Here is a 12,470-nt window from a genome sequence, read left to right as displayed (position 1 = left end):
CCTCCCCTCCCCTCCCGCTTGCAGAGGCAATAAAGTCATTGTTTTTTCACATTCATGCATTCTTTATTAGTTCCTTACAGAGGTAGGGGGATAATTGCCAAGGTAGCAGGGATGGGTGGGGGAGGAGGGATGGAAAAGGACACACTGCATTTTAAAACTTTAACTCTTATTGAAGCCCAGCCTTCTGATGCTTGGGCGATCATCTGGGGTGGAGTGACTGGGTGGACGGAGGCCCCCCCACCGTGTTCTTGGGCGTCTGGGTGAGGAGGCTATGGAACTTGGGGAGGAGGGCTGTTGGTTACACAGGGGCTGTAGCGGCGGTCTCTGCTCCTGCTGCCTTTCCTGCAACTCAACCATACGCTCGAGCATATCACTTTGATGCTCCAGCAGACGGAGCATTGCCTCTTGCCGTCTGTCTGCAAGCTGACGCCACCTATCGTCTTCAGCCCGCCACCTCTCCTCTCGTTCATGTTGGACTTTTCTCATCTCCGACATTGACTGCCTCCACGCATTCTGCTGTGCTCTATCAGCGTGGGAGGACATCTGCAGCTCCGTGAACATCTCGTCCCTCGTCTTACGTTTTCTCTTTCTAATGTTCACGAGCCTCTGCGAAGGAGAAACATTTGCAGCTGGTGGAGGAGAAGGGAGAGGTGGTTAAAAAAGACACATTTTAGGGAACAATGGGTACACTCTTTCATTACAAGGTCGCATATTTCGGCTTGCAGGCAGCCATCGTAGGCCACAGTGTTTTGGCTTATTTAACCTTCTTAACATGCGGGAAAGGTTGCAAACAGCAGCGCATTTCCCATCTCAAGGATGAATTGGGTTGTCCATTTAAAATGGGGTTTCAATGTAAAAGGAGGGGGCTGCGGTTTCCCGGTTAACATGCGGCACAAACACAAGTAAACCACCCCCCCCCCACACACACACACGATTCTCTGGGATGATCACTTCACCCCTCCCCCCCACCGCGTGGTTAACAGCGGGGAACATTTCTGGTCCGAATAGCAGGAACGGGCGCCTCTGAATGTCCCCCTTAATAAAATCACCCCATTTCAACCAGGAGAGCTTTCTGGAGATGTCCCTGGAGGATTTCCGCTCCATCCCCATACACGTTAACAGACTTGCTTGCTTTTTTTTTGTAATGTTTACAAATATTTACAAAGTTACACTCACCAGAGGTCTCCTGTGTGCCCTGAGGATCTTGGGTGAGTTCGGGGGTTACTGGTTCCAGGTCCAGTGTCACAAACATATCCTGGCTGTTGGGGAAACCGGTTTCTCCGCTTCCTTGCTGCTGTGAGCTACCTACAGTACCTCCATCGTCATCTTCCTCGTTCCCAGAACCGTCTTCCCTGTGTGTTTCTCCAGTGAGAGAGTCATAGCACACGGTTGGGGTAGTGGTGGCTGCACCCCCTAGGATCGCATGCAGCTCCGCGTAGTAGCGGCAAGTTTGCGGCTCTGCCCCGGACCTTCCGTTTGCTTCTCTGGCTTTGTGGTAGGCTTGCCTTAGCTCCTTAATTTTCACGCGGCACTGCTGTGTGTCCCTGTTATGGCCTCGGTCCTTCATGGCCTTGGAGATCTTTTCTAATACTTTTCCATTTCTTTTACTGCTACGGAGTTCAGCTATCACTGCTTCATCTCCCCATATGGCGAGCAGATCTCGTACCTCCCGTTCGGTCCATGCTGGAGCTCTTTTGCGATCCTGGGAGGACTCCATGACGGTTACCTGTGCTGATGAGCTCTGCGTGGTCACCTGTGCTCTCCACGCTGGGCAAACAGGAAATGAAATTCAAACCTTCGCGGGTCTTTTCCTGTCTACCTGGTCAGTGCATCTGAGTTGAGAGCGCTGTCCAGAGCGGTCACAATGAAGCACTGTGGGATAGCTCCCGGAGGCCAATAACATCGAATTCCATCCACACTACCCCAATTCCGACCCGCAAAGGCCGGTTTTATCGCTAATCCCCTCGTCGGAGGTGGTGTAAAGAAACCGGTTTAAAGGGCCCTTTAAGTCGAAAGAAAGGGCCTCGTTGTGTGGACGTGTCCAGGCTTAATTCGGTTTAACGCTGCTAAAGTCGACCTAAACCCGTAGTGTAGACCAGGCCTTAGTAACTTCTCAAAATTACTAATCGGCTCAAACAATTGTGAGGCTAGTACTGGACTGGCAAAATTATGGGTCAGATTCTACTAATGAAATGAAAGCTTCATAATCAAGGAAACCCATAAAAAACAAATGACTATGTATGTGCAGAAATGGTGGAGATGTGCATGAATGTCATTTCTTCCCATGCTGTAATCTGGAATATGGAGAAGGAGAATAAGGAATAGGAAAATGGAAGATAGAGGAAGGAGGAAGATAACAACAAACACTGAAGAATGGAAAGAGAGTAGGACTAGGTAGGCAGGAAAAGGGCAGGTTCTTCAGAAGAAAGAGACAATGGAAAGAAGGAAATAGAGAGCCATGTTAAGATTACTGTGTACCATGTGTATAGAAGAGATTTCTAGAATGCATTACTAGTAGAGCTTGTCTGGAAATGGTCCCTATCCTCAGTGGAAAAAAGTGACAAAAATTAATTTGTTTCATTTAAGTTGAAATTTTCATCAGTAATTTTTGACTGTTTGAATAACCAAAAAAATACAAACTAATTTTTCTTCCGGTTTGTAGCAATTTATAAACAAACATTTTTGGCTGAAAACTGAAATATTTTTAAACAAAAAATAAGAAAAATTAGAGGAAATTGGACACTTTCAGTGAATATTTTTGATTTATTGAAAACCCAATTTTCCATTGGGGGGGAAAGTTTCAACAAAGTTTTCAACCAGCCCTAATTACTAGTGCATTTGTTTGTATAATATAGGAAATGCTGTTTAAGGCTACATTTTTTTAGTCCAGATAGGGCTGCATAGATAATTTGCAATTAATAATTTGTTGCATGATTTTTTTCCCCTCATGCTACCTTTTGATCACAAACAGACAATTAGTTTCTTTGAATTTATTCATTTTACAGGATTATTAGCTAATCAATTTCTGAGAGGTATTCCTAGATTGTAGCTTATTTACAAGCACTTCTTTGATAGTATTTTAAAAACAAGATTTTGATTCGCTATATGGGTCAGATGATATTGTTGCCAATTCAGGTTTAATCTTTCTTAATAATTTAAGAAACCTCAGGTACTATACTAATAGTATACTAATATACTAATGCATAACAGAAAGGCGTATGACATTACCAAGTCTCTGGAACCAAAGCTTATAGCAGATGACAATGATGGCTGATTCCAGTGCTATCTGGTTCAGTTGCTTACATATCTCTCAGACTACTTACCGATAACTTGTTTATAGCTTACAACTTTCTCTTTTCCATCATAAATATAAAATATATGTTTGGTACTTTTCATAAATTTCCAAGTGTATGATCACACATCTGCTGCTTATTCATAACCTTTACTGTTAGTGCATTATTTATACATTTCCGTTTGTTTTGCAGTTAGTACATTCCTTGCAAAATCACTTAGTAAATCAAATAACAAGGTACTGAGCTAAAGGTTTTGGCAAACTGGCATTTTCACAAACTACAACAATCCTGGGAGTTGATTCATGGGCTTAGACCTAGTTCTAATTTGGCCTATCAATTGATAATGTTTCTTTTCCTTTATTTGTTAAATGTAATTCTTTGAATAGGTTCCCTGGGAGTTTAATATGTGAAATTCACCTTCTTAGAAGTTACTCCAATATTACCTTAAAATATGCTTGTTTGATTAATATACTTGCCCCTAAAATGTTTTTAGGATATTATTGGAAAGAATACAAACCAAATATAAATATAGTAAGCAAGCTTGTTTAAATATGAGATTAAATATTCAAGAGACTGTTTTACATATTTTCTGGGGCTGGTATGTGCTTCCAAACTTGAATGCACCCTTTTGAATACTCCCAACTGATTATGTCTGCAAAAGTGCCCATTTTGATTGTGCAGACAGTCAACTGAATGTCTAAAAATGGCAGATGTTCTGCTGCCCAAGATGTGTGTGGAAAATTAAGAGTGCACCCACTTTTATGGATACCAGTCAGCAACAATTGCAAAGTGGATGCACGAAGTTTGAAGCTAGCTGCTAATGTGAGCCTTATATGTCTGATTTATGAATGCTTGTTAAAAGAACAAATGTACTGAGCACTAGACTCTATGCATTTTAGCATTTCTGTGACCATCTTAAATTAATTCCAGAAAAATTGTTATATGTGATGGATCGAACTGTAGAGCTCTGGCCTTTTCTGGTGAGCACTTAACTCACATAAATAGATTCTCGCGTGAAATCCAGGTGTCTATTTGTGTGAATAAATGCTCATCCACATGGGCAAGGGTTGCATAATCTAGTCCAAAGTGTTTATAATAAAATTCCCAATCTAGTGATGCAAGTTTATAAATTGTGCATTTAAAAACATGAATGTCTGAGCTACACTAATTTACATTATGGACTTTGATCCCCTGCTCTGGTAAATCAATATAGCTCTGTTGGTGTCAATGGACTGATGCCGATTTCCATGAGATGAGGATCCGGCCCTATGTGTTTGCTATAAACTCTGGTCCTCCTAAATGCAAATGTATGCTAATCAAGGACCACGCTTCTGCTAGGAAAAAGCTGCTCTCACATGGTGCTGAATGTCAGCTTCCTGTGCATGCTGATAGTGTCATAATTCGTATGTCCTGTGTCGTGCCATAGTCCCAGGTGACATTTTAAAATGTTTACCTTGTGTTCAGCCACCTCCATTTCATACTTCAAAGATTAGCCTTCATTGCTGGCTCTGAAGTTCTGCAGAAAGTGGAAGAATGATATTCTGTTAGATTTGCCTCTTAGAAGTAAGAGTAAATGTCACTATGCAATGAATGTGACGTTACCCTGATAAAATACTAGAATTCTGTTAGCTGCCACATACAATCACCAGCTGAATAGGTGCTTCCTCTTGTTTAATATACCTCTGGAACATTAAGAACTAAGGATTATTCATCACAAATGTTGAATTCCATAGTGAGTGTTGTGGCGTTTGCCTAGTTGAGGAATTGTCCTTTCCTAGTACCTCATGCCATACTAGAACCAGTCGAAGAATATAAATCGAATGATTTGAGAAATGTAAATCAAGTGGGTAAAGGCACCATGCGGAAGGCTTCACAGTCTCTCATAGGAATATAAACTGTAATGGTTGCCATGGCAATATAGGGTCTAACAAAGATATAAATATAAGATATAAAGGTCAATATACTGTTTTTAAAATGTTTCATTTGTTGCACTGATATCCTTAAAGTTGTTCTAAATGTCCAGGGCTTGATTTTTAAAAAATGTATATGTGCAATGGTACACCAAATAGGTGCACTGTGAGTGTGTTCACAAACAGATGACCAGATTTGACCATTCACGCATGTAATTATGCGGCCTTAAATGTCTGATCTAAGAATAAGTCTGTTAAAAGAATGAGTGTTGAGCACTAGTCTCTATGCAATTAGTATTTCTGTGGCACTGTTAAGTTAATTCCTGAATAACTGTGACATATAATAATGTAATCTAATTTGTGTGCACAGCAGAGTAACAATTTTATTATGGAGTCACATATAAATTGCTGAAAATTCTGATGCGTATTATTATGCCATCAGTGAAGTCTGACCCATATCATTATACCCTGGTCTCTGCACATTCTTTCTGACATCACCCTTTCCCCCAGTTGACCATGATGTGCAGCAGTGTCGTTAATACAGCAGTAATAGCAGTTTATAAACCCCAAGTATGTTTTGATGTTGCCAGTGCACTTGCATTCAGATTGGATTTAGTCTTGCTTGAATTGAAATCGAGAAATTTCAGTTGATTCTCGTATGGTGCAGAACTGAGTCTATTGTACCAGTGCTGTTGTATCTTTCATATTTGGCCTGGCATGCAAACTAACAGCAAACCTGCTAATAATTAGCAACTGTCTGTCTTACCATCTGAAAGAACCTTTTAATGGTTGAAAAAGTAATTAAAAAACCTGGAAAATAGTATGTTTTCTTCCCTATAGCAGAGAAGTATGCCAGAAAAGGAGTGGATCAATAATAAAAGGAATGCTAAAGAAAGGTTTTTTGAATGTGGTATAGTTACTTGATTGACAATTTAAGCTTCAGGGGAAATAAGCCAGCTTGTACTTGTACTAACTTAATATTTTAAAGAGAAAAAGAAAGCTTCTGTTGGTATCATTAGCTGACCAAGCAGTGAGATGTATAATTCAAACGAAGAGTCATCCCAGGGATTGAAGGGCTGAAATCCTTTAATACTTAATCCCAACCCAATAAATAGTATGTTTCATATTCTCATTAGTATCTCATTTATTTAACGTCCTTCAAATGGGTAAACAGTTTAAATTAAATAAGGTCACTCGCCTTTGAACATGGATGCTATTTTTATCATTCATTCTTAAGATTATTCTCAGTGATAATACAAACGTTGATCCCTTAAGATGCACTCTCAGCCCATGGTTCCTGTGCTGCAGTCAGTTTATTATGAGGAGAAGAGACACTGAAAGGGATGGAATGGAATGTCCAATCATTTGTTTTTTGGCAAGCAATTACCCTATGGTCCTGATTCTTCAATTCACAGAAGTTAAAGGGTTTCTGCAAAGGGATCCACCCACATCAATCAGCTTTCAAGATCTATCCTTAAATTAGCATTGTAGGCAATGATTCAGTGCTGTGAATTAAAATGTCATACTGTAGTACTTAATAGCTGCTATTTTTTGTTGTTCAGTAAGCCAAAAAAACAAAATTTAATTGAAGACTGTATGTTGCATTCACACTTTATTTTTGTTTTTTTTTTAAACCCTGTGATATTTTGTGTTGAAGAAAATGTTTTTGTTCCATTTGGAAAGCTGTCCTAATTTGCCCTGATTACATTTTTTTAAAACCCATCTTGTATTGTTTTACAAAGAAAATGTAATTATTTACTTAAACAGATTTGGCACGAGTCCTTGGGTTAAAAACATTTAATCTTCATTTCAGTTCATGGTGATTAGCACATTTTCATGCTTTTTGGTTGTTTTCTTTAAGCCTTGTCACTGAAAAAGAATGTTTGCAGATTATGTGAGTTTGATTTATTAAAATTGCTTCAGTGCAAATCCCTTTCTGCAATAAATGGCCTATTCCAATTTTTCCTCCAGGAAAATAGTTTGTAACAAAAGCTCCTATTATTACAGCATAATAGTAAAACCAGGCAAGACCCGAATTCTTGTCTATAACCAAAATAAATTAGTCCGATTAATATACCTTAGTGCTTTACCTATTTCTAGACGTTAGAGAACATGAATTACACTGAAGTTGCTCTTTCATCATGCCGTTAATTCTGTTTTATAATTCATCAAAGGACTGAAGCCAGAACTACCACATTATTTATGAGGCATACATGTTTTACTACAGATCCTGGACTCCTGTTTACTTAGTTCCCGCTCTAGGAAACCCTTCCTCATGTAAGTAACTGTTTTCAATATACAGAATATAACCAAAAAGAATGAAAATGGGCAAATCACACCGCATGGAAATGGTTGTCTACCAGAATTATCATTTCATTACATCATAATTTAATTTTGTAGAAATCCTCCGTTTTTAAACAATATATATTGATTTTATATTAAGACAAGGATACAGCATAACTGGGTTACATGGAAATGCTAGAAAAAGTTGATGTGTGATTGTCGAGTCATACTATTTTATATGGCCTTACCGAAATGACCCCAACATTGTACATAGTATAAATACAGCTTTCTTTTACGCTAAAATTGTTTTCAAATGAACAACAAAATGCTCTGTGAACTCTCTCTGTTAAGAGCCACAAGAAAGCATATAAAAAGATTATTCAATACAATACTTACACAAGTTAAGTCAAGGTATCTGGGTATAGAGAAACTGGACATCTAGGCCACACTTCTGAAGAGCACTTAAACATGTACGTACTTAAACATGTATGTAACGTTAAGTATGTGAGTGGTGTCGCTGAAGTCAATGGGGATTTCTCACATTCTTATAGTCAAACACTTGTGTGGTTTGCTAAACTGGGACCTTACTTTCCTATGGAAGAGATCCCCTATGTTGCATTTACTATAGGTGTCTGAATTTTCCCCATGAAAATTTACAACAATTTTTTTTCCAGATTTTTGTCTAAAACCGAAAATCAATATTTTTTTTCACTTTTTATTTTTTAATAAAAATGCCCCCAATCAATTTAAACTTCAGAAAATGTATGTCAAATACTTGAATGGATTTTTTTTATCATACTAGCACTAATGACAAAGGCAGAGAGTTACCAATTGCAGATTAGGCAACTGGTTCCTCTGTCAGCATACTCGTTTTTGCAAACAGTTGCAGGTATAAAAGTGGATATGCAAAAACAAAGAACAGGGCTGAATATTTCGTCTGACTCCTGGGTGTTGTACATAGATATTTCTAAGTCACTTTACCATCTGTGTTGTTCTTGTTTGTTAGATGAACATTTCCTACTGCCTCATGAGATAGTCCACTCTGGATTTGGCTATTGCCAATCTCTTTTATGTGGAAGACACTCAAATGTTACAGTACCAACGTTTTTACTAGTTGAAAAATGCCGGTTCAAGAAAATATAAGTTAGCCAATTTTCATATATTTGTATGAACTGTTTAGGTGGGAATCTTTTTCTTTGTAAGACATATAGATAATTTTTAAGATTCTGTATGAATTCTCAAATAAGAGGCCACAAACTCTAAAGGAACTCAAGGATACATGAAAAGATGAGTGCTGAGAGATCCACATCAGGGATTGCCAAAATGAGCCATGCTAGGAACATGTAATTAATCTAGAAGAGGCTGCTGACAGCATGGGAGCTTTCTCATCCCAAATTAGACTTTATTCCTGTTTCTGCCGTGATGAATAATTAACACTTTGAACTACTTAACAACACTAAGGCTCTGCCACAGACTTACAGAAGCATAGCAATTCCTTGCTAATAAAGTGGTTGCTCGCTTCACCCTGGTTTATACTCTTTGTATACAAAAACTGCAATCAGAACAGAGTTAATAGCATAGTGCCAGTTAATTCTGACGTTTCTTTCTTTTGTTGACTTGTTCAACAACCTTTCATAACTTGTTTTGGTTTTCTTTTTCTTTGGTGGTGTTTTATTAAAACTAATTGATATTTACCCTGAAACATGAGAACTGACATTGCAGATGGTATGATATCTTAGGTGACATAACTTTGGGCTAGATCCTCAACGTTTCTTCTGTGTACTTCTTGGGCATATGACGACATTATTGATAGAACACTTTGATCTTCAATTTTATCTGGTTTGGGTGTGAGGTGTTATACAAAGTATTCCTAGGTTGTTGATGTTGTTTTGATTTTTGCTTTAATCAGATTCTCTGTCATCCCTTACTATCAGTTTGTTTAACCTGGTTTTTGCTAAAAGCTGCCATTTCCATTGCAATTTACACTTCTGCTACATTCTACTAAGTGTCACTCCAGATTATCTCTCCTGCCATCTAAACCATTGATTTTTAAAGAGTGAGGAAGTATTTTTTTTCCTCAGACAAGGATACAATAAAAGTGACTCTAACAAAGCCCAAAGAGTCCCAAGAAAGAGCCGTCTGCCTTTAAAGTGTGGAAAAAGCACAGACATATTTTGCCTAAGCAAGGTAACAACTTTCCACAAAAACAATGAGGAGTCCGGTGGCACCTTAAGACTAAACAATTTATTTGGGCATAAGCTTTTGTGGGTTAAAAAACCCCACTTCTTCAGATGCATGGAGTGAAAATTACAGATTCAGGCATAAATATACTGGCACATGAAGAGAAGGGAGTTACCTTACAAGTGGAGAACCTGTGCTGACAAGGCCAATTCAGTCAGGGCGGATGTGGTCCATTCCCAATAATTGATGAGAAGGTGTCAATACCAAGAGAGGGAAAATTGCTTTTTTAGTGAGCCAGCCACTCCAAGTCCCTATTCAAGCCCAAATTAAGGGTGTTAAGTTCATACATAACTTTCCACAAGACTGTAATGCATTAAGGAAGAAACTATATAAAAGTCTTAAATCTTCATTTTGTTTCTATTTCAGGAAGAGTCAATCTCAACACATGTTTACAGATTCTATAGCTATGAACTCTAACAAGTGTAGTAAATCTAATTGTTGAACAATTACAAGAGAAAAAACTGCTTATGGACATCAGAAAGCAGCCAGACAGCAGAGACTTCAGTTGTCAGCTCAATATGATACTCTACCGAGAGGGAGTACAGAGAACTACTGTAAATGTATCATTCTTGTACAAAAAGAGAACTTAGGGAGCTGTGAACTATCATCCTTCTATGTACCCTATCTACAGTGAACAATGAATTTACTGCAACACTAGATTTCAACCAGCCAAGGGAAGACAGTGGTGTTCAGGCAAAATTCACCGCTGGAGACAAACTGTCTTCTATAAAAAATGAACTGCAAAGAGAAGAGAATGAATAACTTTCTTTTATTGACTGTGAGAGCTTCCTCATTCACCAGTACATGGAGAATTCTCGTAAAGCGGATGATTATTTTTATAGAATGGGCTGAGACACATACATGAAAAATTTGGTGTCTCATCTTTGTAAAAATAAGGATATACAGCAAATAAATAGGGTAGAGAAAACCTTTCACATCATCAATAGACCTTAATGGTTTGTGAAGTAAATGTGAATGTAGTTAGGCCATTTATAATGATAATTTGTAATAAATACTGATATAGTACTTTAGATTTGCTACATGCTGTACCAACATTAATGACTCGTAGTCATCATCCTCTATCTCTTTCCAGAATATTACACACTCCATAGGTGTAAATGGAAATGTTCTGCTTCTCCATATATTCACCCACCCCTGATTCATAAACTTCCCAGCAAATTAGAAATGGGATGGGGTGGAGGAGGGGACCCTCTATCTTTATCAGATATTTGCCTATGTTCTGCATAAAAGCCTTTGCTTTCAGTTTACTATCTCCACTAGAAAATGCTCTAGGCATGAATGCAGAGCATTGCGGGGAGGAGAAGAGAGATGGGTAAACTGTGCATATAGGAAAATTAGTGGGGAAAGTATAGACAGAATTGTTTAAAACCACGATGCATCGTTCTAACCGTCACAAGGTTAGTGTATTCATTTTGTCATTCACCAAAGTACAGCAGAAAGGGCTAGAGACTTTCCCTTGTCAAAGAGGTATTTATGAGCATTTAGTAAAGAGAGAGAAAAATATTTTATTAGAGGGAGGCAGCCAGAGGAAAATTGATTCACTGGCTTTATATGAGAAAGTAAATATGTCCCTTTAACCTTAAATCTGTGCATCAAGCTCTGGAAAGTCCAATTATCTTGACAAAATGATTTAACAAATAACTGAACAATAGGAGGAGAAGAAGTGGGGGTTACGGGGATGAAAGAGGCTTCAGAGGTGGGCAAAGTTACTGCAGGAATTGGGCCTTAGGCTGACTACAATGGAAAAGCTCAGAAATGGAATGGAAGAGAGTCCTGGAGGACTTTGTACTTCAGGAGATTTATTTGGTAATAGAAACCGTGTGTTTCACATTTAATAATAAGATGTATTGTTACAGTTTCTGGCTTAGAAATGAATTCCAAACCAATTCTGAAGTATAGCTAAAGGCACATCTATAAATTTTAAAAAAGAAACTGTTATTTTTTTGTTAAGCTTTCTAAAGTTATAATCTTGCTGAATTGTTCCTAAACTTCCTAACCTGAGAAGATTGTTAATGGTCTGAGAAGGCTCTAAGAAGCTCAAAGGCTAAGGCTGTGTCTACAGTGCTGCAGTTGCCCCGCTGTAGTGCATCAGTGTAGACACTGTCTTATGAAAGGAGACTCAAAGAGCTTGGCTTGTTTAGCCTAATCAAAAGAAGGCTGAGGGGAGATATGATTGCTCTCTACAAATATATCAGAGGAATAAATACCAGGGAGGGAGAGGAATTATTTAAGCTCAGTACCTATGTGGACACAAGAACAAATGGATATAAACTGGCCATCAGGAAGTTTAGACTTGAAATTAGACAAAGGTTTCTAACCATCAGAGGAGTGAAGTTCTGGAACAGCCTTCCAAGGGGAGTAGTGGGGGCAAAAGACATATCTGGCTTCAAGACTAAGCTTGATAAGTTTATGGAGGGGATGGTATAATGAGATTGGTCTTTGACTATAAGCGGTAAATATGCCCAATAGCTTGTGATGGGATGTTAGATGGGGTGGGATCTGAGTTACTACAGAGAATTCTTTCCTGGATGTCTGGCTGGTGAGTCTTGCCCACAAGCTCAGGGTTTAGCTGATCACCATATTTGGGGTCGGAAAGGAATTTTCCTCCAGGGCAGATTGGCAGAGGCTCTGGGGGTTTTTCGCCTTCCTCTGAAGTCTTTAAACCATGATTTGAGGACTTCAATGGCTCAGACACAGGTTTGATACAGTAGTGGGTGGGTGA

The sequence above is a fragment of the Trachemys scripta genome, chromosome 12 (assembly GCF_013100865.1).
Source record: "Trachemys scripta elegans isolate TJP31775 chromosome 12, CAS_Tse_1.0, whole genome shotgun sequence".
NCBI classification, from domain to species: Eukaryota; Metazoa; Chordata; order Testudines; family Emydidae; genus Trachemys; species Trachemys scripta.
The sequence above is the reverse complement of the archived record's forward strand: the minus strand, read 5'-3'. Positions refer to the sequence as shown.